A 25,586-nucleotide genomic window follows, 5' to 3' on the forward strand; every position below is an offset into this window, starting at 1 on the left:
AGATTTACATATTGTTTAAATAATATGATATTGCCATATGATTATTTTTATAATATATCCTATTGAGAAATATAGATTAATATTACAGAAAAGGAAATCCTTCCTGTTGTCAAGATTATAAGAATATTTCTGGAGAGTGTATAGGTACATTTTCATCTTTTTTACTTTTTTTTTCTCAACGCAAACTTCATATTTAAAGCCTTTATAAAATATATATATATTTTACTTATCTTATAGCTTGCATCGGTTACTTTGGACAGAATTACTCCATTCCATGTATCTACGGGTACTACGGACATGGGTGTCGTGAGCGTTGTAATTGTAAACAAAATCAGACGTGTGACAGAAAAAGAGGGTGTATTGCTTACAGGTCATATTCAATAGCCAGTAAGTGCTTTTCATTTTAAGCATGATTCCGTTTATTCAGCTTTAGATAGAGCACTGGCTGATTGTGTTTGAATCACTGTACTGCAAAACTAGGTTTTCCAGAAAATATATTTAACCTGAAAAATCATGCAAATATTTAGTTGACAAGGTTAAGACTTTGATAATGGATATTTAATATTATCTCCATGTTGCCATAAGATAGGCAAATGAACCAATATCATTACATATTATTTACTTTAATCTGACAATCTTAAAAGGAATATATATTCAAACTCGCTTGGGCAAAAGAGGTTATAATTGCCAGTATTATACCTTGTAAAAATTATCAGAACTTTAATAATGTTGTAGGAGAAAATTGAATTGAATTACCTTCATCATACGGAGTTGATATTTCTCATTTGAATCGATACTCTACTTGTGTACAAGTTCTAAAACGATGTAGATTAATGAAATGCAAGTTGATGATAAGCTTAAGAAATCAGCAGTCTCGTTTAATGTCATCTTTTCGAAAGTTCTATGGTCGACACAATGACTTTGACAACAAATACAACTTATCATTGAGCCAAATGCTGACTGATATTTTTCCCACGAATTGTTAGGCCATTATTACACAGTACTGATTTGACAACAGATTTTCCCTTATTTCCCGATGATGTCAATGAGCACACGGCGGGTCTGACCGTTCTGCAAGGGATGATCATTTTTCCCTGGCACCTGATCCCACCTCTGATGTTTTGGAGGTTTCTGTTTGCTCTGCTCCTATTTGTACTGTTTAATGGACATTTGAGCTTAAATACTGTTCGTTATTTCCATACACTTTATCAAAGGAATAGAAAATCAAGGTTATGCTTATCTTGGAATTGATTATTTTCTATGAAACAATATATTAATTGAAATTCAACTGATAAGAATATCTATATATCTCAGAAAATAGTAAATAAGTCTGACAAGGTTATTATATCGACCATAGACCTTGCGAAATGATGACTTTAAAAGAGACTGCTATTATTCGTGTTTCATCAGCTTGTTTGTCAATAACTTACCTCGTTCTAGAATTTGTTCATTCGTATAGCTTACTCTTGCGTTTGGAATCAACTGAGAGATATACACGCGGAATGCAGGTGATGAAGGTATATTGCTGTGGTATCGACACAGGAATGGAAATACTATTGTTTATTGACAATACGTCGTCGATATATCTAAATGTCGAGTTGAACGTCACAGCAAGTCTTTTCTTCTTTTCACGCGTAAGATTTTGCACAAATTATTGCTTTATATGAATACAAAAATAGATCTGTTAATAACGGAACGCAATTGGTACCCATGCTGATTCCGATAAATTGTTAAAAGATCTGATCTCCAGAAACTGAAGCATCTTCAGAGTACTTGTGTGTGCAATCAGAAAGTGTTTTAACAAAATAATTTTGCAAAAGACCAATGATTAGGTGGGTAAATTTACCAGTTCCCTGGACCTAAATATATCTTGGGGAAAGGTTGTGTATAAACTTGAAAAGTCATAAATTTTCAAGCTATTAATTTTGGTAAAAACTTGTGATTTCAAATTGTCCAAAAGTTCTTTGGAATTTTTGTGTATCCACATCTGATTCAGACCACTTCTTGAATGAAGAACATAGAGATATGATTTTGAAGAATTTCATCCTTAGAAAGGGAAGTATGTGTATGTGTTGGATATCCACTTGTAGAATTAAACCCAAGTTCTTCTAAATTCAAATTATATAATGAGTATTACACACAAAGACAATGTTGTTACCTGCTTTATCAGCAGGGACCAGTACATACTGACCGTGTAACCTATCACAATTTACTTTTTCGCATCTGGATTATTGAATCCAGAAGGATAGATAGTTTTCATATTGTCCTTCAATCTTGTATTACGCGACTTTTACATGGATCTGATACATTTAATCCATTCTGACAAAGTGTCAACGTATATGCAATATATATAATAGAGAAACACCGACATCTTACGAACGAACGTAACCAAAAACGGGGACCAGTCATTGTAGTCTATTGTATTCACTGTTGGATTATTGAATTCTTCAATTTTATGGATGATATGGATGATGGATAAAACCCCACAAGATACCTCAAAGCCATGTCTTGTCGAAGTCGCTACCGTGACGCTACAATACATTTCAATGGACATTTAAACGAGCAAAGGGGTTCGAGAAGGGAAATGAAAGGAAAATTCAAAAAATGTCATTCTGTGGCAGTAAATAAAAAATAAAAATATGTGCGGATACAGTAGGGATCGAACGGTGGGGGAAGGGTACTTTACAAAGGACGCTCTGGACAATAAAGATTTATGGTCTAAAATTAAATTGCAAAAACCCCAAAACTTTAAAGAAATTCTTGTTCAAAATACTATATGCTGCGAAAAATACAGTTATGATGCGGTATTAATACACAGGTGTTATAGCCATATCATAAATCCAGGGGGATTTATCGTAATTTGTCGGTTGATAAAGCTTCTTCTTACAAACATGTATCTTAAAAATCTTCATATAATTCTCACGAGGAATTTTTTGTGAATGTCTCTTTTAATTTTTGGTCCCCCCCACCTAACTGAAAATGCTTGCTTCAGGCCTGTTACATATATATAAAATAAAAGCAGCTTAGGATAATTTAGTTAAGATCGCCATTTAATACATCATCTAAGAAGATAGTTGTCTACCATGAATGCTCGTTTATATCTTTGAAGTGATATTTTAATAAATTTAAAAAGGAATCTCGCTCTCTCTCTCTCCCTCGATCTCAATACAAGACACTTTATAAAGCGCACTACCTATTTACTTGATTGCACGGACTTATTTTTTTTCAAGCTGTAAAAAGTAACCTTACCCGATATGGACAAAGCGCACACTACGAGTATTTTGTTTACGTTTAATCACTGACGCATGCATGACAAACGTGTTTCCTAATCCGTCTAAAGTACTATGGTGCATTTTCTTCTATTTGCTCGCTTTTCTAAAACATTGTAAGTGATTACAAAAAAAATTGACATGAGCAAATTTCAAATACAAAGTGGTTAAAACACTATCCGTTCTATTTTACACATATACTTATTTCTTCCGATTTTAAACTTTATATGGGTGCAATCACTGGTCCCGAGAAAACTATCGAGATATGGGAAGTTAGGGAGAGTTACGTTCGTTCGTAAGATGTCGGTGTTTCTCTATTAAAGCACAGGGAGACTGAAGAAGGTCATGGTTTCGCAAAGTCTTTTGTCAATGCAATAATCAATGACAATCAAAGAATCAGTAAATCCAATGTCGACTGAAATTTTTCATTCTAGGGCAACAATGATTAAATTTTGTGTTCTTCAGACCTGCGCGCTCGTATGAATAGAAAACTAAAATAAATGTAAATTTATTTTCCCACATGCGGAAAATCCCGTGCTAATTTCTGTTCTATTCAGCTCTATTTTTTAATGTTATATCTGTTTGCTCTACAAATTATAAAAAGTAGAAAATTTATTATTTTTCGCTCATTCTTTTCATATTCTGCAGCTCGCCACCGACAAGTGGTGGCAGCTATATGAGTGAAAGATTTTAGAGAGGGACGTTAAACATCAAACAATCAATCAATGATATTCTGCCAAAACATTGTGCCTACAAAAATGATTACTAGTATCTTATCTCTTTCCTACTTGTACTTTTTTTCTCAGATGTCAGACAAACAAGAAAATAAATTGGTGTGGCCTACTCCTCAGCTTATCATTTACACACTGAATCGTTCTACAGATTTCCGCTTTTCTTTTAATCAAATCAATGAGCATAGGGCGGATATTGATTCTCAACAGAGTCTTTTTTCTCTTTTTGGGCACAAGTTCCCATCATCGATATTTCAGAACAATGAATGGCACAGGCGAACGGCATTCGTTTTTTTAACGTGATATTTTCGTAGTATAGCAGTCATGCAAGAATCATGTATAATGCTTAGTTTCAAAATCTAAAGTTCGAAATAATCATCTCTCCATAAGGAAATACTTTCAACTATAAATTGTTTGTTGTTGCTAAATATAGTTATATATTTTTATGCCTTACTTCTAAACAGTTAACTAGAAATAGGAAAACAAGTTCTTTTTCTGCTTAGTTTTGATATGTTGTAAGATTAATAATTCACACGTTTTTTTAAAGACTCAACAATTTGTTATGATTCGTGAGTATTTTATTTTACTGGATATTTTGAACAGAAAATCATAAATTAAATATTGACCCAATAATTCTACACACTCGATTAGATTAAGGTGTAATTAATATTTTTCAAAACCATTATATTAAAGATTTGAAAAAAAAATAATAATGAATTTAACGTGATAAAGAAAATAAGATATATCTTTCCTAATTTCATTTTCAAAAGTTCAGTTTGCAATAAGCAAAATCCTCAAGATACAAATTGTTTATATAATATATTAAGAATTTTATCTTTTTAATAATGTCTTGGAAACAAACGTTGCTGAATTTTACAGAAAAGAAAACCCTTCCTGTTGTCAAGATTATAAGAAAACTTCAGGAGAGTGCAAAGGTAGATTTTCATCTTTTTTACTTTTTTCTCAACTCGCAGTTAATATTTAAAGCCTCTATACAATCTTTATTTTTAATTTATCTTATAGCTTGCTTCGGTTCCTTTGGACAGAATTGCTCCATTCCATGTATGTTCGGGTATTACGGACATGGGTGTCGTGAGAGTTGTAACTGTAGTCAAAATCAGACGTGTGACAGAGAAAGAGGGTGTATTATTCAGAATACTTCATATTCTAGTAAGTGTCTTGCATTTTCATATATGATTCCATGTCTTCTGCTTAACAAAGGTACTTTTTGTTAATACTATGCATGCATCACTGTAGTATACTATACTAAGACTTTCATTTAGATTTCAAGATAGATTTGCATAAAAATCATACAAGTATCCTTAAGGCCAGTTTGAGGCTGTCATAATACAGGAAATAACGTCATTGCCATTCTACTTTACGATATGCAAAAGAAAAAATGGTATACCATCGTTTTAAATATGTTCTAATAATCTTTAAAAAGAATATATGCTAACAATGCAGGAAAAAAGAGATGGAAAAATCATATGATAAATGTATACGGAAAAAAAGAACGGTTATCGAAAGTGAAACAATGAAACAGTCAGTAGAACAAACACTTGAAATATTAGAAGCAAAATGCAGAGGAAAAAAACTCCTGTAACAAATTATATAATCCCTTTGCTCTTTCTTAGATATTGGGCAGACGGAGAGACTGATTGTTAATTCAGTATGAAAATAACAGCTCAACAGTTGATATGAACGAAATCAGTGAACATTAGACAAGAAAGGGTTTTCTTAAAAAAGATCTCATAATCAATTCAGAGACTGCTTAAGTTCAGTTTCTTCCGAGAAGATCTGATATATATTGAAATAGCTTTGAAACAAAAACTATATGCAGTTGATAATGACAAAGGACAATGTTCAAGTTCAAACGTCAATGAAACAATACAAAAAAGAACCAAAACATCCAAACCGGCCAGGTGCTCCTTATCATGATCGGAAAAACAAAAAAAATCCGTCATCAATTAATTGTATAATAAATGTTATAACAACTAAAATGAAAACGGCAGTTAGTATTTGATTCAATGATAAATTGTATATGCTGACAAAGTCATTGTAACGAGACTGCTTATATTCTTGTTTCATCAACTTTTTTGTTTTGTTTATTTACTTCGTTTTAAAACTTGTACATAAATATAGCATGTCCTTGCATATCAAATCAACTGAGGAATATAAAAGCCAAGCCGTATACAGGTGATGAAGGTATATTGCTGCGTTCATGGGCACTCCAATAGATTGTTGGAAGACTTGGTCTCCAAGAACCACATAGATATTGTCAATCAGAAACTCAAGTATCTTTTGATATCAACTTCAGAGTATTTGTGTATTTTAACAAAATAATTTTGCAAAGGACCAATGACAACGTAAATTTACGAAATTGTCAATGTTATCAATAAGCCTGGACTTTAATTTATCGTGGGCAGTGGTAGTGTATAAAGTTGAAAAATAGTATGTTTTTAAAGAACTGTAAAAACTGTAAGAACTTAAAAGACTGTAAACCTGGTAACAAAATCTACATAGCTATATATCATGAAGATTGGGTTAGCTTTTTTACAAACAAAAATGTATTCAGCCGCAGGAATACAATTATTTTTTTTCTTTTTTTCGATGGTATCTTGTTTGTTGTATCCGCCTCAGTGGATTCCTTAAGTTAAAAATTAATGCATTCTACGTTAAATTCACCTCAAAGTTCTATTATTTGTGACAAAATGCTGTACATAATAATAATAATAATAAAGCAGTAGAATAATTTTAGCTAAACTACATCGTGGTGACCTCCAAATTAATTTCAGATTTCTTTGGTGAATAATATACACAAATTTGTGTCAATTCTAATAGTTTTGTAACCCTGGGGCACACTCATCGACGCCTCGACATAAAAACATTCACTTAGCTTTGTGTATTTCTAAAAAAAAAAAAAAAAAAAAAAAACATTCTTAGAGTATGGCCAAATATCAACTCATAAAAAAATTCAAATAATTTTTTCCGGCAATTTCTAGCATTTGTTTCATTTCTTTTACCGCATAATTGTGCTTTCATGGATATCCCGTTTCTTCACAGATCGTTTTCACCCGATGTAGTTTTCATCCTTCAAATTCCACCTGTGCCAATTAAACACACAGGCACGACTCGTTTTTGACATATTTCTGTCTTTTAAAACATGAATGTACTCAGAACATATTTTTCTTGAGAAGTGAAAAAGATGAGAGACATAAACACTCTATGCAGGTAATAGCAATATCATTGAAGAGATAAGAAAAGTTGACGATAGAAAAGCTTATCTTCTTCTTTTCATACAGTCTTCTCATGTAGATTTTTCCAAATTCTGCTTCAATTGAATATAAAAACACGCCAACTAATAAAGGAGCACAATAAGTGGCCATCCCTCGAAAGCGGCAGTTTTTTTTTATATCCACAGGAAAGGCAGAGTAAGAGCTCATTATCATAATCGGAAAATAACCGGAAAATTCGTAGAAAATTTATTATGTGATAATTGTCTAATAATAAATATTAAAAACGTTAATCAGCATTTGACATAATGATAAACTGTCTTTGCTGACAGGGTCATTGTATCGACCATAGAATTTACGAAATGATGTCTTTCAACGAGACAGTTGATATTCTTGTTGCTCTCACTTGCCTGTCAATAATTACCTCGTTTTAGAAATTTAAGTCATCTATTTCCTTCATAATAAAACGGCAAGAATGACCGATGTGTAGTAGAAAATGCTTTGAAAAAAAAATGTCACTTTTGTTTATGTGCACATGAACCCTGTGATTGAGTAACATAAGATTAGAAGGTGAAAAAAGTATATTAAGCCACAAATTACACAAGGAAGTGAATGATTTTTGCATTTCTAACTCTGTTGTATGTATTTTATTTATATGTGTATATAGCTCGAAAATCTTTTTTATTTATCATTTATTTTGTTGTTTAATTTATTTATTTGTATTCCTAAAGATCTTGGCATAAAAATTTTGTCACCTCTATTTTCTTTTATTCAATATTAAGTATAATGGATAGAAATATTTCAATCTTTTTAATGTACTTTAGATAATCACGCAATAATCACGTATTGTACGCATTTTCAAAGTCCAAAGATCAAATCAAGTGTCTGACCACCAGGAAATATTTCTATGAATGATTTAATGTATTTTTGGAGTGTATCCTTTTCAAATTATGTTTATATACATATAGCTTTTGAAAATAATCACAAAAGCTGAATGGAACACATGTATTTATTGTTGGTGATATATTTTTTATGCTCAATTTCATATACATCGACTTCAGATATAACGATTTGTAAGGATTCGTAAGTATTTTTTGTGTCTAGATATTTAAAACGAAACAATTTGATTAAATTTTTTCCATGTTTCCTAAGTTTTCCAAAACAATGAATTTCTATGGGTTAACTCTAATTAAGAAACACATTATAAAATTTTTAATGGAATTTTTTTTTCAGTGGAGGGAATCGTGTATTTTTTTTTAAGAATTCTGTTTAGCGAACAGTCAAATTTGTCATATTCATCATGTCTCATCTGTTTGAAAATATCAACAATTTTAAATGAAATTACAGAAACGGAACACAAACTTGTTGTCATGACTACAAGAATATTTCAGGAAAGTGCACAGGTATCTTTTTTCAACACCTATTTCTTTGCTACGCATGGCTAATACTGAAAGCTAACTGAATGTGTTTTTTATTATTAAAAAATTTAATCCACAGCTTGCATTGGTTCTTATGGGAAGGGTTGTCCAAATCCGTGTACGTACGGGTACTACGGCCATGGATGTCGCGAGCGGTGTGACTGCAGTGAAAATCAGATATGTGATAAAAGTAGAGGTTGTTTGGCTTTACATAATAATCATTTGAAAAGTAAGTTTTTTTTATATATTTTTAAATGTGTATTTTTGAGTACTTTATGCAAATATATATATTTAAATATATCCAAAATTTAAATAATGTCTCAGTAATCGGATAACAATATTAAAAAAAGTAAAAAGAAAACACAAAAATCCTCAGTTAAGCTTTAGCGCTTTCATTTTTCAATCTTCACAAAGCTTAGAATAGTATCATAGTAACAGTGATTATGACGTCATGTTAAGCGGAACGTTAAATGTCTATTATGACGTCATAGATACAATATGACAAAAGTACGGGAAAATCACAAGTAATTTATAACACACTATTAAGTTTTGGCTGAACACATACTAATAAAATTTTCTTTTTCCCGTCTCTGGACATCAGTGGCACAACTGAGTTTATAGAAAGGGAAAATTTTGAAAAAAGTAAATACAAACGCCTCAGAGCTACAACTTCAATTTTAATTGAAATGTATTCTCAACTAAAAGGTGGCTTATGTAGGTGCGCTTATTGAACGGGTCTGTATTCGGGTGTACTAATGATTGTACGCGTACACGGGCGGTTTCACCAATATAAGAAAATTGCAAAGTTGCATCCAGGACATTATTGATGACATAAATGACATTTTTTGTATCGCATGACATGTACAACTCATGTAACTCTAAATTCACGCCCATTGAAGTTATAGGGTCCCTTCTGTAATGTATTCACATGTACCGCATCGAGGGTTCTTACACTTAGAGACTGTATAAGTATGGTCGTTACTACCTTATGTTGGAAGAACAAAGTATTGTCTTTAGGTTTTTGGGTTGGCCAATTTACGTTTTTCGTTGATAAACGTTGGATATTGCAAATCATAGGCTTTAATTGAACCCGCACATTTTGAATTTCGGGTTACTTGCGTATGCCACAAAAGGAATTATTTCTAAGTAATTCGTTAATCACGAAAGTATCCAGTCAATGTATTTCACTCATTGCTCGGGTTATGCGTGGCTGGAATTCTTTAGACCATTGTTAAAAGTTCCTACAAAGTATACATCTACTATTGCTTCCAAATTTTTGGTTTAATAAAAAAATTTTAACAGAGTATCTCCAAACAAAATATCCATCGTATTGGTTTTTTACTAACAATGGTACATATCCTTCTTGCAGAGGTTATATGGTATAGCTGTTTTAGTGTGATATGGGGATGATCCTTCAAATGGCGTAAAATGCAAATATTAATATTTTAATATATATATATATATATATATATATATATATATATATATAATATATATATATATATATATATATATAAATTCTTGCATCTGTTTTATTTTAGCGCCCTTTCGCCTTTATCATTCAAAGAAAACAGTGAGATTTCTTTAATAGATCTGTGAGTGGGCTAATTCAAAACGTTTCCATTTCCAAAAGGGCGAAAGTAATTCAGTATTCTGTATACTGTAAACGTATTACACTTAGCAGTGTATTATTTTCGGCGATTTTGGCGGAAGGCAGACTCCGTTAATTCAAGTACATCGCTAAATGTCTTGTATAATTACTTGTATAACCAGCAAATTCAGACAGCGCTAAATCAAATCTGCGCTAACTTGTTAAATTCAATTTCCGCCAAAATCAACACTCTAAAAATACATTTACAGTATTATATACAATTTCCCCACATAGCAATAAAGATTTCTACTGCTAATTTTGCATTTCAAAGTCATGGGGCGGATCCACTAACACAAACCCTCCCTCATACACGTCCTCTCACACCCCTCACCCTCACAAGCATCCTTTCATTCCTTCACACAAACAAATAAATACATCAAATCTACAAAATAATTCAAACAAATCGCGAAACGAAAAATAGAGAAAATTAAACAAGCATCCTTTCATTCCTTCACACAAACAAATAAATACATCAAATCTACAAAATAATTCAAACAAATTGCGAAACGCAAAATAGAGAAAATTAAACAATAAAAAAAGCTCAATAAAAAACACACTCAGAACATGTTACAATTCATTTTTAATTGAAATACATCCTTTCAACTAAAAGGTGGCATGAAGAAAATAGAAATGATCGCTACACAAAGTTACAATCAAGTTTTTAACAATTGCAAAGTTCAAACGAATACGTTATTCACGTGTGTTTTGACAATGCAAACATTATTTCGATTTTAACTTTGTATAATTAAGCTCTGTTACCGCTTTGAAAATTGGAATTTATTTTTTAGAAAGCAGTACGGGTTCAATAATTTAAAGTTTTAAAAAGTGAAAAACCATTAAAAGTATCGCAACTCAGCTAATCAATTTTTTATTTCCATTTTTATCATTAAGATATAACTAAAGGTGATTATAAGAGATCAGAAGAAAGCAGCCACAGTTCACAATCCATAATAATCATTATTTGCGGTGTTCTTGCTCTTGTCTTCATCGTTTTGGGAATGGTATGCTACCTTCAAAGTAAATTGTGAGTATACTTAAATTACAGTATACCTTCAGATATCCGGACGCCAGATATCCGGATGCTTCAATAACTTAAAGAATTTGTAAGTTTTAAAAGGTGAAAAACCAGAATATTAAAATGTTATTTTTGTCTTGTTTAACTGTTGATAAAAAATCAGGAAATCCGGACGCCACATATCCGGACAAACTGACTGGGAACCAAAGCGTCCGGATATGTGAGGCTCCACTGTATAAATTTTATCATTAAAAATTAAATGGTTCCTTTAACTTCATTTTAACTTTTTTCTATATATTAATATTTGTATCCAACTTTTAGAACGGAGAATGGATCAAATACCAATACTAATGTTACAGAATCTTCACCTTCAGGTATGTTTTTTTTCCTTATTTTCTTTAATTCAGATTGTATCAGAATAAGACTTTCCTCTCTTTTTCTCAGGAAATGCATGTTCGATGCAGCAGGAACAAGGCGAATGTATTTATAATGACGTACGCGAATCTCGAATGATTGAAAATACGAGAATGGTTCGACCAGAAAATGTCATTATGCAGAGCAGGTCAAAGATGATTGAGGCGTGCATGAGTGTACCGAAACAGCGCCGAGAAAAAGTCCAGGAATCAACTTCTAGCTCTCTAGACCTGGGATATTATGGAGGATGCTGTGATAACTACTCTCGATTACAACTTAAAAAGATGCGTACATGTACTTTGCCTTCTAAGTATTCTATTAATATGAATGACTATACATTCACGAAACCGAATTTTCAATCTCTATCACATGAAGACATTTATGCTGAAAGGGAAATTATAAAGAGGGTGAATATGCTAACCAATCATGTTTAGAAAATTCCACCATAAAAAGATCTGGCGTGACCCAGTCAAGGATCTTCCGGCCGTATAGCTCTGTGAAATACTATCGTAATGTTGCTCAAGAATAGATGATTTAAAGTCCATACCTAGACTTTGAACATTTAAATGCATTATTTTATATCCAAAAACCTGTATTTTTCAAAAAAAATTTAAATATAAGTAGAAAAGTATGTAATAAATTGAAAAACTCACAAAAACTTTCAAAGATCTTTTTACAGTGCAATTTTTTTTAGTTGTATTTTTTTTAAAAAATGTTTCATGTAAGAGGAAGGATATTGAGATAACGAACGGTATTCAATATCAGAGTCCATAAAACAATACAAAATAAGAGCAGAGCAAACACGGACCTCCGAAACATCAGAGGTAGGATCAGGTGCCATGGCAATCGCAACTTCTCGGGCCTTTCCGACTAGCGGAAAAACGACCTCGAATGTATATGGTAGAAGCCATGACAACCCTCCTTTTTCACGATCTTTGAAATAAATGCATAAAGACTTTTTATCTGTGGCATATGGAGTCTAAGGACGCTCTAAACACTGCACACTAAAGAGCTCTATTTATGGGGTAGTTTTATGCAGTTAGAGTGATCTGCCCTTAGAAGAAAGATTAAAGAAATTGCTATTTACCGTTAATTACATAATTTATAATAGATTTAAACGTTTTTAGCATTATATAAGACAAAGAGTAAGACAATTAATTAATTATTTTCATTAATGTTTCCAATGAAGTAAGCAACAATGATTTCTTCTCACAAATAGTCCATTGTCTTTGAACATTTCTCCTGCGCAAATAAGGCTCGTACCCTATATTCTAAATGAATGAAAAAGTCTCAATATACATATCTTTATATGATATATTTTTCTCCAAGTCCAAAAACAGTTTCTGTTAGTGTTTAGAGCTTCCTTAAATTTATTCAATGTAATGATATTATTTAGAATATACTATAGAAGAGACTTCTAAATCCGTCTATCCTATATTTGAATAAACATGAAGATGTATAAATTTTTAACATCCGGTGATGTTAATACATTCGAGGTTGTTTTTCCGACCTCTGACAGAAGACACGAGATGATGCAATTGCTGCCATGGAGGAGTGAGCATACCCTGCTGACCGGTCACACACACCTTGCCATGATCAGGAAATAACGGAAAAATCCGTCGTCAATTCAGTGCACATATAATGGATTAAAAATTGGTACGAAAAACGTCAGTCAGCATTTGACTCAATAATAAATTGTATTTGCTGACAAGTCATTCAATTGTATAGACCATAGAACTCACGAAATGATGACTTTAAACCAGACGGCTGATATTCTTGTTTCATGAACTTGCTTGTCAATAATTTACCCTCGTTTAAGAAATTGTTCATACGTAGAGCAAGCTCTTGCGTATCGAATCAACTGAGATATATACACTCTGTATGCAGGTGATGAAGGTTTATTGCTGAATAAGTTAGGGAAGTTTACGATAGAAATGTTAAAGTCATCACGTTTATAATAGAGCTTGATTATTAGATTACCATGAACGTCTTTTTTCAAGTAAAATATCCAAGTATGAACCAGATGTGTCAGACTCTGTGGTATCTTTTATCTCAAGCTCACCAGGATATATTGTATCGAAGTAGGAACGGAAATCACAATTGTTAATTGACAATGCGTCGTCGGTATATCTAAATGACGAGTTGAAGGCGTATTTCATTATTTTTCTTGTTTTCTCTATCACTTTAAATTGTGATTGGCAGCTTACCAGTGTGAATAAAGTACTTCAGAGAATCTGGATTGGAATTTTAAGATAGATAATGAAAAATATTTAATCCCAAAGTTTATTATACCAATTCAAATTAAACATCAGAAATGAGATCAGCTGCTTTTGAAGAGCGAGCATTCCCTGCTGACCGGTCACATCCGCCGAGTGATCATTGTCATAATCGGGCAAAACAGAAAAAATCTTTTAACAATTCGGTGTGTAAATATTTCTCTAACTCTTTGTATGTTAAACATCAGTCTGCATTAACCATACTAAGTAATTCTGCAATTAATTTCCAACTTTTATTCGTCGCCCACATGGTGCAGTGGTTAGAGCGTCTGCTCTAGAGTCGCAAAGTAAGGAGTTGATCCTTACGTCGCGGGTTCAAATCCCACTGTGGGAAGTAAAAACCATAAAAACCCGTGTTGCAGTAGCTTCTGGCACGCAAAAGATCCCTCCCTGCTCAATGGCCCTGAGTGCCGAGTATATGAAAAAATTGCAGCTTTCCACCGGCAAGTGGTGGTGTCTCCATATGAGTAAAAATTTCTCGAGAGGAACGTTAAACAATAAACAATCAATCAATCCAACTTTTATTTCAAATTTCCCTTCTAAGGTGAATAAAATAAAGAGATAACAAATAGTATTATAGTAAAAAGTTTATTTAAACAATACAAATCAAAGGAAGAGCATTGAACGTCTAGAACGTCAAGGTTGTATAAGATGCCACAGAAGGGATATCTTCTGATGACTGGTTACGCCGTCGTATGCTTTACTTTGCATGACTATACATGTGACCTTTATTGGTAATTTTCAATTTGATCAAAATGCTAGTATTTCAATCAAAGTACTCAGAAGTACAGAGAGCCAGGCTCATTTACAGGGTAGAATGGATTTCTTACATGAATCACGTTTATGTTCTGATGAAAAAATTATTTTAAAACTATCAATATAAATGATAAGACACTAACAGTGAGATTACAATCCTAATCTGGTACCGCAGCTGAATGTAAACATACAGTCCAGTCTGGTTCCCTATCCTGCTTTACCTCGTATGTGTAGAGAACTACGGTAACACTGATTATCAAAAATCCTTACGCTAATGAACTATGTTCTTTGACTTATGAAGTTTTCAAAGTCATTATTACTAATGTTTATTTATATAGATAAAACTTCGTTTTATTTTTGTTGCTTTATTTAGCGTTTGTATTATCTCAAAAGCGGTTGAAAGTAGTAACTATATTTTTGCACGTAACTTTAAAATGGCGACTATTGGGTTAACATCCTGCCTTGAACAGGATAACATAAGCCGGCAATTGCTCTTTGAGCAATAAGCACGGCTAAAAATATGACACCATAAAGTTCGTGTTTTCCTGTCATAATAGCATTTTTTGTATAAAACAAATTATTTTCAAGCAGTTTTTGTTCCAAACAATATTGAGCGCAAACTTGAACAACCTTATTAATTTTATCAAAGGTGTATGACATATATGGAGACAACGAAGATTATTTCCTATGTAGCTTGTTACATGAGCTGTGATTGGTAACAGTCGGGTGTAAATTTCTGTGCACCCGACTTGAGCCGGGGGTAGATAAAACGTGACGTCACAATGCATAGTTTCTCTATGATAAAAAGCAAATAACATGTCATCACGATGTATTATACGACCTACTAAATCTTATCGATAGCTTGATACATAGTTGATTGTGACTTATTTACGAAAAATTTATTTGGGTACGTGGGAAATAAATTCGTTATCCAGGTCCAATCAAGGGTGTACGGGGATTTAGCCCTGGTTGTATTCTTTTCACCCTTTGGCCTTCAGCCTCAGGGTGTATGGAATGAAAACCCCGATAAGTCCCCACACACTCTTGATTGAACCTGGAAAATTAATTGTATTCAAACTCGAAAGTCCATTAATCAATACAAAATAGGAGCAGAGCAAAACGGACCTCCAAAACGTCTGAGTCAGGATCATGATTGGGAAATAAAGGAAAAATGCCAGTGTGTAAATAATGGGAGGAGAAAAACTTAAGTCAGCATCCTATACAATAATATATACTGATAGAATTTATTTTTGCATGTTCCAACCGGTCACAGAAAAACACCGCTGTTTGACATCATTTATCCTTGTCATGATTGGGAAATATTTCCAATGCAATCTTTTCTACAAAATAAAATCAATTGTACACATATTTTAATAAATCCATGGTCAATTCAGTGTGTAAATAATGGACTAACAATTACGTCAATTTCAATGTAGAAACCATTTATTATGAAAAACTTAAGTGCACATGGCAGCATTTGACTCAGGATTGATGATAAATTGTATATATACAATAATATATACTGATAGAATTTTTTTTGCATGTTCCAAGCTGCTCTCAATGTTTCCCATCAGAAAAACACAGCAATAAAAGTTTTCTGAGATTCTTTGTAAAAGTTAATAATAATAGTCTGTGATGCATAATTTGAAATGAAGGTAGGGAAAAAAATGTTTATTCTGTTGAAATATTTCTGGGAGAGAGATGCAATCTTTTCTACAAAATAAAATCAATTGTACACATATATAAATATTAATCTAAAATGTTGTTTTATAAGGGACCAAAATTTACTCTTGTCATATGCAGTCCTCTGTAGCTCTTTACCGATTTTGTTATATGGTAAATTCTGAAAAAATTAAGCTTCTGTGACAGAACGTAAAATAACGACATACAAACAATCAATCAGCCTTACGGGAAATAATCAGCACCAGCCCATTTACACAATAATTTGATCAATTTCAATGTCTAACCTTAAATCATTTATTATTATAAATAAAGTATCTTTAAAACTAAAAGAAATGGTATCTGTATTATGAAATTAAATTGAGATTTAAGGTAGAAAATTACATGCACATGGCATTAATAGGAATCAATGAATTGTTTCGATCTCCGGTGTTGTATTTCGGTTGTATCTAACAGAGTTATCTGTCGCAAAAGCCCATATCTACAGTGTCAGTGTACTTCTTTGCATCCGTGACCATAGAATCCCAACGGACATGGTAAATTGCAATATTTCCCGTAAAAACCAATACAAGCTATAAATAACATGTAGAAAAAGTAATAAAAATGATTGTTTTTAAAATTAGGAATCATATTTTTTTTTAAAAGTAGGGTAACTAAGCTTAAAAAAAATATTGTACAGTGTATGTTTTCTAGTATAACAGACCTGCATACGTATAAGTGAAAACTATTTTAAAAGGGAATCTTTTCTCTTGCATTATCGCCAGGCCAGAAAGAGTTTTCTTTCTAGATCTAATAAAAAGTAATGATAAGTATTTCGTGAGATATTTTTGTTCACAAACAATACTCGTGTTCATCCAAAAATATAACTTTATTAATAAAAGTTGAGACACTGATCTATAAATAATAATTTTGACAATATTTTTACCCTAAGAACAGCAAAAAAGTATTACTCTATGATAAAACAATTGTTATTCACTTTAGAATAGGGTGGATTTTTTAAATGCAAAGTTTTAATGAAAATGTTGTTAAATTGATGATGATAATGATGATGATGATGATGATTATACCTTGACAAATTCCTGAAATATTCATATAATCGGTACAGCATTCATTTTGACCTGTAATTCTATGGAGCAAAATTACAATATATGTATCATCATTTTGAACTCAAGAAGATTGCAGAAAAAATATTAATATTACTACCAATATTCTCAAAATAGATGTTATGCTCTGAATATAGATGAAATACATGTACAAAGATAAACATTCAATTTAAACAGTAAAGTTCCATCTTTAAGTTTATTAATCTGTTTATTTATTTCATGTTGATATTAAAGTTGCTGAATACACAAAATACTTTATATAAAAAAATCAAATATATATCCTTAATTCTACTGGTGAAATTTATAGGTTACTCAACTGATTATATTTCTATATTTTTTCTACAATTTGTGCATTACTTACTCATTCTCGCAAATGTTTAAGTCATCAGACGTTAATAAGGAAATGAAGCTGACATAGAACATGACGATAACAGCGTACACCATAATTCTGCGACCAATTTTCCCTGACAAAGTCTTTTAAGAGTTATGATGAAAGTTTGATGTTCATAACCTTTATATATTCCCATCACAGGTTTGTCTGTGAAAACTTTAGACATTGAAATATACATTTTACACATTAAGTAATTTATTATACCTCTACTGATAAAACTAGAATTTGATTTGTTTGTAAGTAGGCTTTAAAACGCAATAATAACTCCAAAAAGTACTGTTTGCAGCAATAATGATCTATGAATAATTGCATACGTGTGTGATATACTAGTAATAATTATTGATCGCTAAATAATGTCCACGTCATCAAAATTCCTTTTATGGTATAATTAATGTATAAACTCATAATTATTTGATGCAATTATGTTCAAGGGAATGCAGACACAGATCTTCTTTACAATCAAATTCTGTGCTTGATTTGACTGTGTGCAGGAAAAATTATCTTTAATTATAACAATGCATGTCGATATCAACCAGATATTGTTTTAATCAGTAAACACACACAACTTGTAGACGTTCACTATAGGCGAATCCCGATCCCTATAAGAAAGAATTCTCCGACATAGATAAAGACTTTCATACTTTTTAGAATATATCTATATAATAAAGCAATTAAATACCCTTGTGAGTTCAACATGGTAGATAAGTACTCTCGACCTGGCGCACTCGATAACCCAAGCTATGCGGCCTCGATCAGGTCAGGTCACCTTGAGGGTCAGGTCTTATGTCCTTATTTCACAATATTGACCTCAAAAGGTGTAATAAATTGTATAATGATAATGCATAGAAATATTTTCTTCCCTTCGTTTTACAAGTAAAATTTGGAATGTATAAAGGGAATCAATTCAAACTCAAAATTTCATTCCATATTTGTTGAATGGGGATGTTAGATTATTTATGTGTTCCTAATAGAAGACCGAGGATGAATATGCTGGGCACACATTTAAAGAAAATTCCACTATTGCATTATCTGGGTTTAATTAATCATATCAAGGTTTTCCGGCCGTTCAGTTTTGTAAAACACCAGCATAATTGTGATAGAGAGTAGATGATTATCAATAAAGTCTATATTTATAATTTAGATTTTTGAATAAATAATCCAACATCCAAATCCCCGTCTATATATAAGAACATACGCCTTTCAATATAAGTACAAAAAGTGTAATGATTAAATTAAAAACTTGCAAAAACTATAATTTTTTTTTTAACATTTTTTCTCTAATGCCTTTTTTCAAAAAAGTTTCATATGTATTGGTTTATATGAATGATACAAAATTCATATTTTAAAAATGTCTCTGAATGTGGAAAACTGCATACTGCCAGTGTATAGAATGAGACATCTAAATTAGCCAATGTTTTCGTTTCAAATTAGGTTAATGGCACTTTTGTCTCTACAACGTCACAAACTATTAAATATTTTGAATTTTATGTAAATTTACAGACAGAAAAAAACAATTGTTCAATTTTAGCAATGAAATTTAAAGAGCACGGGCATGCTCCAAAACAGTTTTGACATATTTCATTAATATCATCATTCTACACATTAGAACAAAATATTGAGTTGGAGCAGACTTGCGCTCGGTAACATTTCCTAAAAATACGTAAAAAGACGTAATTTAATCCCTTCTCTGTGTTAACCAAACAAATGTTGAATTAACGTCATTTTCAGTCGTCATATCTTACACTGACGTTATGGTTTATGAAAATATTCAATGCAGTGAAGTCTTAAGAAATTGCTTTACAATGAAACACATGAAGATAATGAAGAGTATTCAAGATCAAAAGTCCATAAAACAATACAAAATAGGAGCAGAGTAAACACGGACCTTCAAAACATAAGAGGTGGGATCAGGTGCCATGGAAGAGTGAACATCCCCTGCCGACCGGTTACACCCGCCGTGTGATCATTGTCATGATTGGGAAATAACTGAAAAATCCGTGAATAAATAATGGACTAACAATTAGTATGAAAAACGTCAGTCAGCATGAAAGTATGAAAATCTTGATTTAATGATAAATGGTATTTGCTGACAAGGTCATTGTATCGACAAAAGAAGGAGACTGCTAATTTTCTTCTTTCATCAACTTGTTTGGTAACAATTTATCTCGTTTTAGAAATTGTTCAGTGAGCATGATAAAATCCAAAAGCCATCATTGCATATTGTACATCTCTGATTCTTGTGTTTTATTTCAATTTCAAATAACTAGGTCAATGGCTCACTTTTCATGCTAGTGGCCCCTGAGTATTTGTGGGGAAAAAACTAATTTTCACATATTATGACTCTCTACATAATAGAAAACAATAAGAAAGGGACGCTTTACAAACTGAATTTACGATGAGAGTTAGCTTAAAGCCTTAAAGTTATTATTAGGTCGAAATCCTGTGTAAGATTTCTATCATTTCCCATTTTGATCTACTATATCAAAATCTGAAGGATCAAAACTCTAAATTATTGAAAGCTTCAGTTTACTTTTGTTGTCTTCATTCAAATGCCATTAATATTATAAAATTTTAAATTTAATTTGAATTTCCTCTGCATTACCATAAATTAACTTAAATTTTGCTCTTACACATTTTCTTCAGATAAAACAAATATTTATTTTTAAAATTGGTATTGAGTAAAGACTTATATCTCAATTTAGACAGCTTTTTATTAAACATATTGTACTTTTATAAAATCTCCTTTCCTTCTGCTGAAACCTGGATAAACGTCATTCAAAATGGGGCGCATGACTTCGACGAAGTTCAGCTTCTAGTATTTCTGGTCATTTTTCCGCCATATCAGGGAAAAATCCATTATCGTATAAATAAAAAAACACAAAATTATTCCAGTTTACCTGAGTGAATAATGTATTTGTATCGCGACCATAGAACCTAGAATATAGAAATAATGACTTTAATCAACTGTTTATATTCTTTATTTCATATATTGTGAGGGGTCTTGACACTGTGTTATAAATTTCACTAGTAAGAAAATTTGATTTTCATGAACAAAAAAAAAAAACGTCGAAAAAAGTTTGAAGTATGAAAAACATAATGAAGCGGTACTTCCTAACTCAGAATATTTCAATATTGTATGTGGTTGTAAGAAAATATATCAGTGAGGAGGAGTTTTCTTTCTTCTAAATATTTCTTCATTTGAAAAAAAAACGTAATAATAAAACAAATTCTCTATTTGGTACTTAAAACATTTAACCATTTTTAAGATCGCCCTTACAAAGACTCAATTTTTTCGATTTAAAAGACTTTTGAGATTAAATTTAAATTTTCTTGGGGGGGGGGGGGGGTAAGTAAATATAATAAAACAATAGGGAAGAAATTGGAAAAAGAAATAGAAGGTAATGTTTCCATCTGATGTTAGATTTCATCGAATGGCTGCTCAGAGGTCTCAAATAGGAAACTCTGAGAAAGAAAACTATAAGTAGTATTCACATAGTTATCTCTCTTATCAGAGGGTTGGTACCCCTTAAGTTTCGTTGTTAGCTTAATGGATCGTCTGGGATCGTCTGGGATGCTTTAATGTAGAGCTGAAGGCCGTTAAAATTGATGTCATTGATTTGAGTCAAATCTTGTGGTTTAAATTTTTTGGAATCGTCCTCAGAACATTTAATTATTCACATCTTATTTTCATTTCTCGAAAATATTGTTGCAAAATACTCCTGAAGTTTTTACTTCATTGCTATTCACATATTAGCGAGAGAAAGAGGCTTGTTAAAACACTTAATTGACCCCGCTATGTATCTTTGTTTTTAAGGACTTGTATTTAGTTGCCGAATCTTGTATAGGTATGCTGATTCAACATCACTTTTAGTTACAATTTATTTTCAAGAATTTTGTCTTATAGAGGTTTGATTATAAACTATTTTTAAACTAATAATCTTACTGAAAAAGCCTCTATACCAAAACCTGGGAAAATCTGAACTGCAAGTTTAAACTCCAACTGCATAAGACCTTAGTAGATGAAAATAGGCAACACCTGTTCCTTTGCCGAGCCAAATCACATTGAAGTGGTACAGTAACTGATAAATGACCTTGCGTGTCGAGCAAAGGTCGACATTTGAAGCCCTTTACCGGTATATGGTGACGACTGAATGTGTAAAAATTCTTGAATGGTACGTAAAATACCATACAAACAATCAAACAGCCTTGGAGGAAATTATTGAGCACCAACCCATTCCACAATTGTTTGATCAATTTTAATGTCTAGTTAATAAAAACCCTTTATCATTGTACGTTTACAAAGTATAGTTAGTAAAAACCTTTCATTATTGTACGTTTATACATTAAATATAAAACTAAAACTAATGACATCTGTACAATATAATTAATCTAAAATTTTAAGGCATCAAATAATATGCAAATGGCATTAAAGGGAATCAGTGAATTGTTTTGATCTCCTTTTTAGCATTTCGGTTATATCTAACAGAGCTGTATGGTCGACAATGCCTTGTTTTGGGATTTCCAGGTCTAGGAAGTGTCGAGCTGTCTTCGGGTTTTCGATGTTGACTTCTTTGTCCTTTGTTGTACATTTCTGTCATAACGCTCATGCTACTGTATTGCAAATTTGCGGGATTTACTCTCATTGACCAGTTGTTGTTCAAGGGGACATGTGATTTAGCGGGCAAAGTACACATCTTTTTATACTGAAGGTGATCGTAAGTTTCAGGACTTCCATAGTTATCAAAGCTTTCAGAACTAGCATATGGTATCTGTTGCCTCGCTTTAGTTTTATAATGTCTTGGTAAACTTCTTGACGATTTCAAATGAGCAAAGTTATCCAAATGCTGTCTTTGAAGAGAATTACAAACAGTAGGATTTAAAACTTCCTTTTCAAACATTTGTGATTCTCTCACGTCGTTATAGATGTATTCTCCTTGTTCCTCATTGTCCTTGTGCGTATTTTCTGAAATATCGAAAACAAATTTAAGAATGAACGTAAATTTAAGTTTCATTCTTAAAACAGAAAATTAAAAATAATTAAATATACCTGAGGGTGCAGATTTTGAAATGTTGATATTTTTCCTCTTTTGTCTCCTTCTGAAATGTTTTAAACAGAAGAATTAAATACATATAGGTATCATGGTCAGAGAAGTATTTCATTGAAATAAGTAAGTGGCGAATGTCGGTGTACTTACAACATTATCTGTAAATAGCACGCTGTCCATAACGCCCCAAAAATAAAGATAGCAAGAGTGCCTGCAGCAATGATTGTAGTTTTCAAATTATCACTCCTATCAGAATTCTGTGAAAAACCTGTGCTTGTATCTAAATTAATGCCGAGAAGAAATATAATAATCATCAGAATGAGTTGATGAATGTATACGGAGTATATGATGATTGATTTGGATTATGTATTTAAAAAGAAGACTTTTGTTCCTTCTCGTTTTGTAGATGCCTTATAACGAAAGGTACTCACATAAAGATTAACGAAATTGCTATTAAATTTTTCTTAGAATTCTATATCATTATTTGATTGGACAACATATTTTTACGACAAAAATCTTAGCGTCTAAGCTGGGGCCTTTTGGCCCGATCTTCCGACATAATCACATTTCTATTGTTTACACCGTACTCTTACCTTTACCTCATAACTGAATGCTAAATTAAGCAGTTTTAGATATACAATGCTCACTCGTTTTAGCTAAGCATCCCATTGTCTTGTCACAAATCTGTTCCTCACTACAATGACATTCTTCTTTGCATCCGTGACCATAGAATCCCAACGGACATGGTAAATTGCAGCTTTTCCCGTAAAATCCAATACAAGCTATGTATTACAAGTAAAAAAGAAAATGGTTTACTTAATTTGGAAAAATTATTCATGAAACAACTAAGACTGAAAAAATATACTTGATATTTCTTTAGTTAAATACACCTGTAAATCATATGATTTAAATACATGTATACAAATAATGTAAAAAGAAATACACCTCTCTTCGTCTCTTTTGCTAAAATCACATTGAGTTGATTTTTTTTTAAAAATGCAAATTAAGTGAGGTAGAGAACCTTTTTGATTAGGTTTCTTTGCCATTTATTTTTTTTTTTCAAAAAATCGCCCTTTTACTTCGAAGTTATCTATGCTACGTTAAAATTTTAGTCACTGATCTTAAACATCCTACTCATTTTTGATTTTGACCATTGGATTTTCTAAGTATGGAAAAAAATATTGCTCATTAATATACATGTATTTGTAGAAAAAGTATTTATCTGTCTTGGGAAGCTAAAACTTGAAAACTAAGTTCTGGTGTTGATGTTAAACCATTCATTCTCACCGTTCACGGTAGCTCAGTCGGTAACAGCGCTCGCTCCATGATCGGGAGATCGTGAGTTCGTATCTCGGCCGCGACTGACCTAAGTCGATAAAAAAATTTGTAGCAACTGTTCCTTCGCCATGCGCTCGGCACTTTGAAGTGAAAGTTGCGGGTCCGTCGGATGAGACCTTAAAAACCGAGGCCCCGTGTCAGCGGCAGGCGTTGGCACGATAAAGATCCCTCACTGCTCAATGGCCCTGAGTGCCGAGTAAAGGTCAAAATTTGAGGCCCTTCACCGGCATACGGTGACGTCTCCGTATGAGTGAAACATTCTCGAGAGGGACGTTAAACAATATAAATCAATCATCATTATACCATTCATTCTGATATACATACCTTGACAAATTCCTGAAATATTCTTATAATCGGTACAGCATTCATTAAGACCTGTAATTCTATGAAGCAAAATTACAATATCATAATTATGAAACTTAGATAGATCAAATAAAAAACCCATTATTCTCGAAATTAATGTTATGCTCTAGACAAAATAAATTTACAAGGATATACATGTCAATCTAATTCTACTTGCCTATCTCAAAGTATTCAAACTACAGAATTCAATACTATTTCACATTGATATTTAAGTTACTTTATGGAATTATGAATACAGTTCTTTAAATATGTCCATATACATTCCTACAAGTAGTAAACTACTCACTCATTCTCGCAAATGTTTAGGCCTTCAGGCGATATTAAAGAAATGAAGCAGACATAAAACACGACGTTAACCATGCATATCATGATTCTGTGCGCTATTTTCCCTAAAATAAATCCTTAGTGATTTGATGAATGTTGGATGTTAACAACAATTTTATATTCTCATACACATGTTTTAAATGCCTGTTAAAACTTCGAACTTTGAAATATACACGTCGCACATAATTATGATCATCATAATTATCATTATTGTAGCAAATTAAGCTTGAATTATTACCTCTTGATTTTTATGAACTTGCCATTTATTTATCTATACTTTTCCCATGATTGAGAATAATTTTATATGAAAAGTGGAGAAGCGTTACGTCTAAGTCATTATGTTTTTTATCATTATAATTCTGTCAATAACATCAATTGAAAAATATAAACCGAACATAAAATCAGAGTAAAATCAGTGGCATCAATAGCATAATATTTTTTTCATTTTTGTCAAAAAAGAATTAATGTAATTCTAATTTTTAAAGGAAAAGTCGAATAAGATTTTGACATTTCAAGACAAGAATTCTAAATGATGATTTCATAAGTTAAAGTACTTTTTCAGGAAATAATCATGTTTTA

General features: G+C 32.0%; 2 long non-coding RNA genes across 2 annotated transcripts; one reads left to right on the plus strand and one right to left on the minus strand.

The window, feature by feature from the left end:
* The first annotated feature begins 7,923 nt into the window (after positions 1-7,923).
* Positions 7,924-8,874, plus strand: LOC134263237 (uncharacterized). The gene is made up of 3 exons (XR_009991216.1): positions 7,924-8,316; positions 8,581-8,636; positions 8,731-8,874. It is a non-coding gene; the product is annotated as an uncharacterized LOC134263237 (long non-coding RNA).
* An 8,080-nt stretch (positions 8,875-16,954) lies between these two features.
* Positions 16,955-17,996, minus strand: LOC134263238 (uncharacterized). Its single transcript, XR_009991217.1, has 3 exons — positions 17,908-17,996; positions 17,511-17,569; positions 16,955-17,015 (listed from the first exon to the last, which is right to left on the minus strand). It is a non-coding gene; the product is annotated as an uncharacterized LOC134263238 (long non-coding RNA).
* Between the last annotated feature and the right edge of the window lie 7,590 nt (positions 17,997-25,586).

This window comes from Saccostrea cucullata, unplaced genomic scaffold (genome assembly GCF_032062105.1).
Source record: "Saccostrea cucullata isolate Sc308-1 unplaced genomic scaffold, CSIRO_AGI_Scuc_v1 ctg1418, whole genome shotgun sequence".
NCBI lineage: Eukaryota > Metazoa > Mollusca > Bivalvia > Ostreida > Ostreidae > Saccostrea > Saccostrea cuccullata.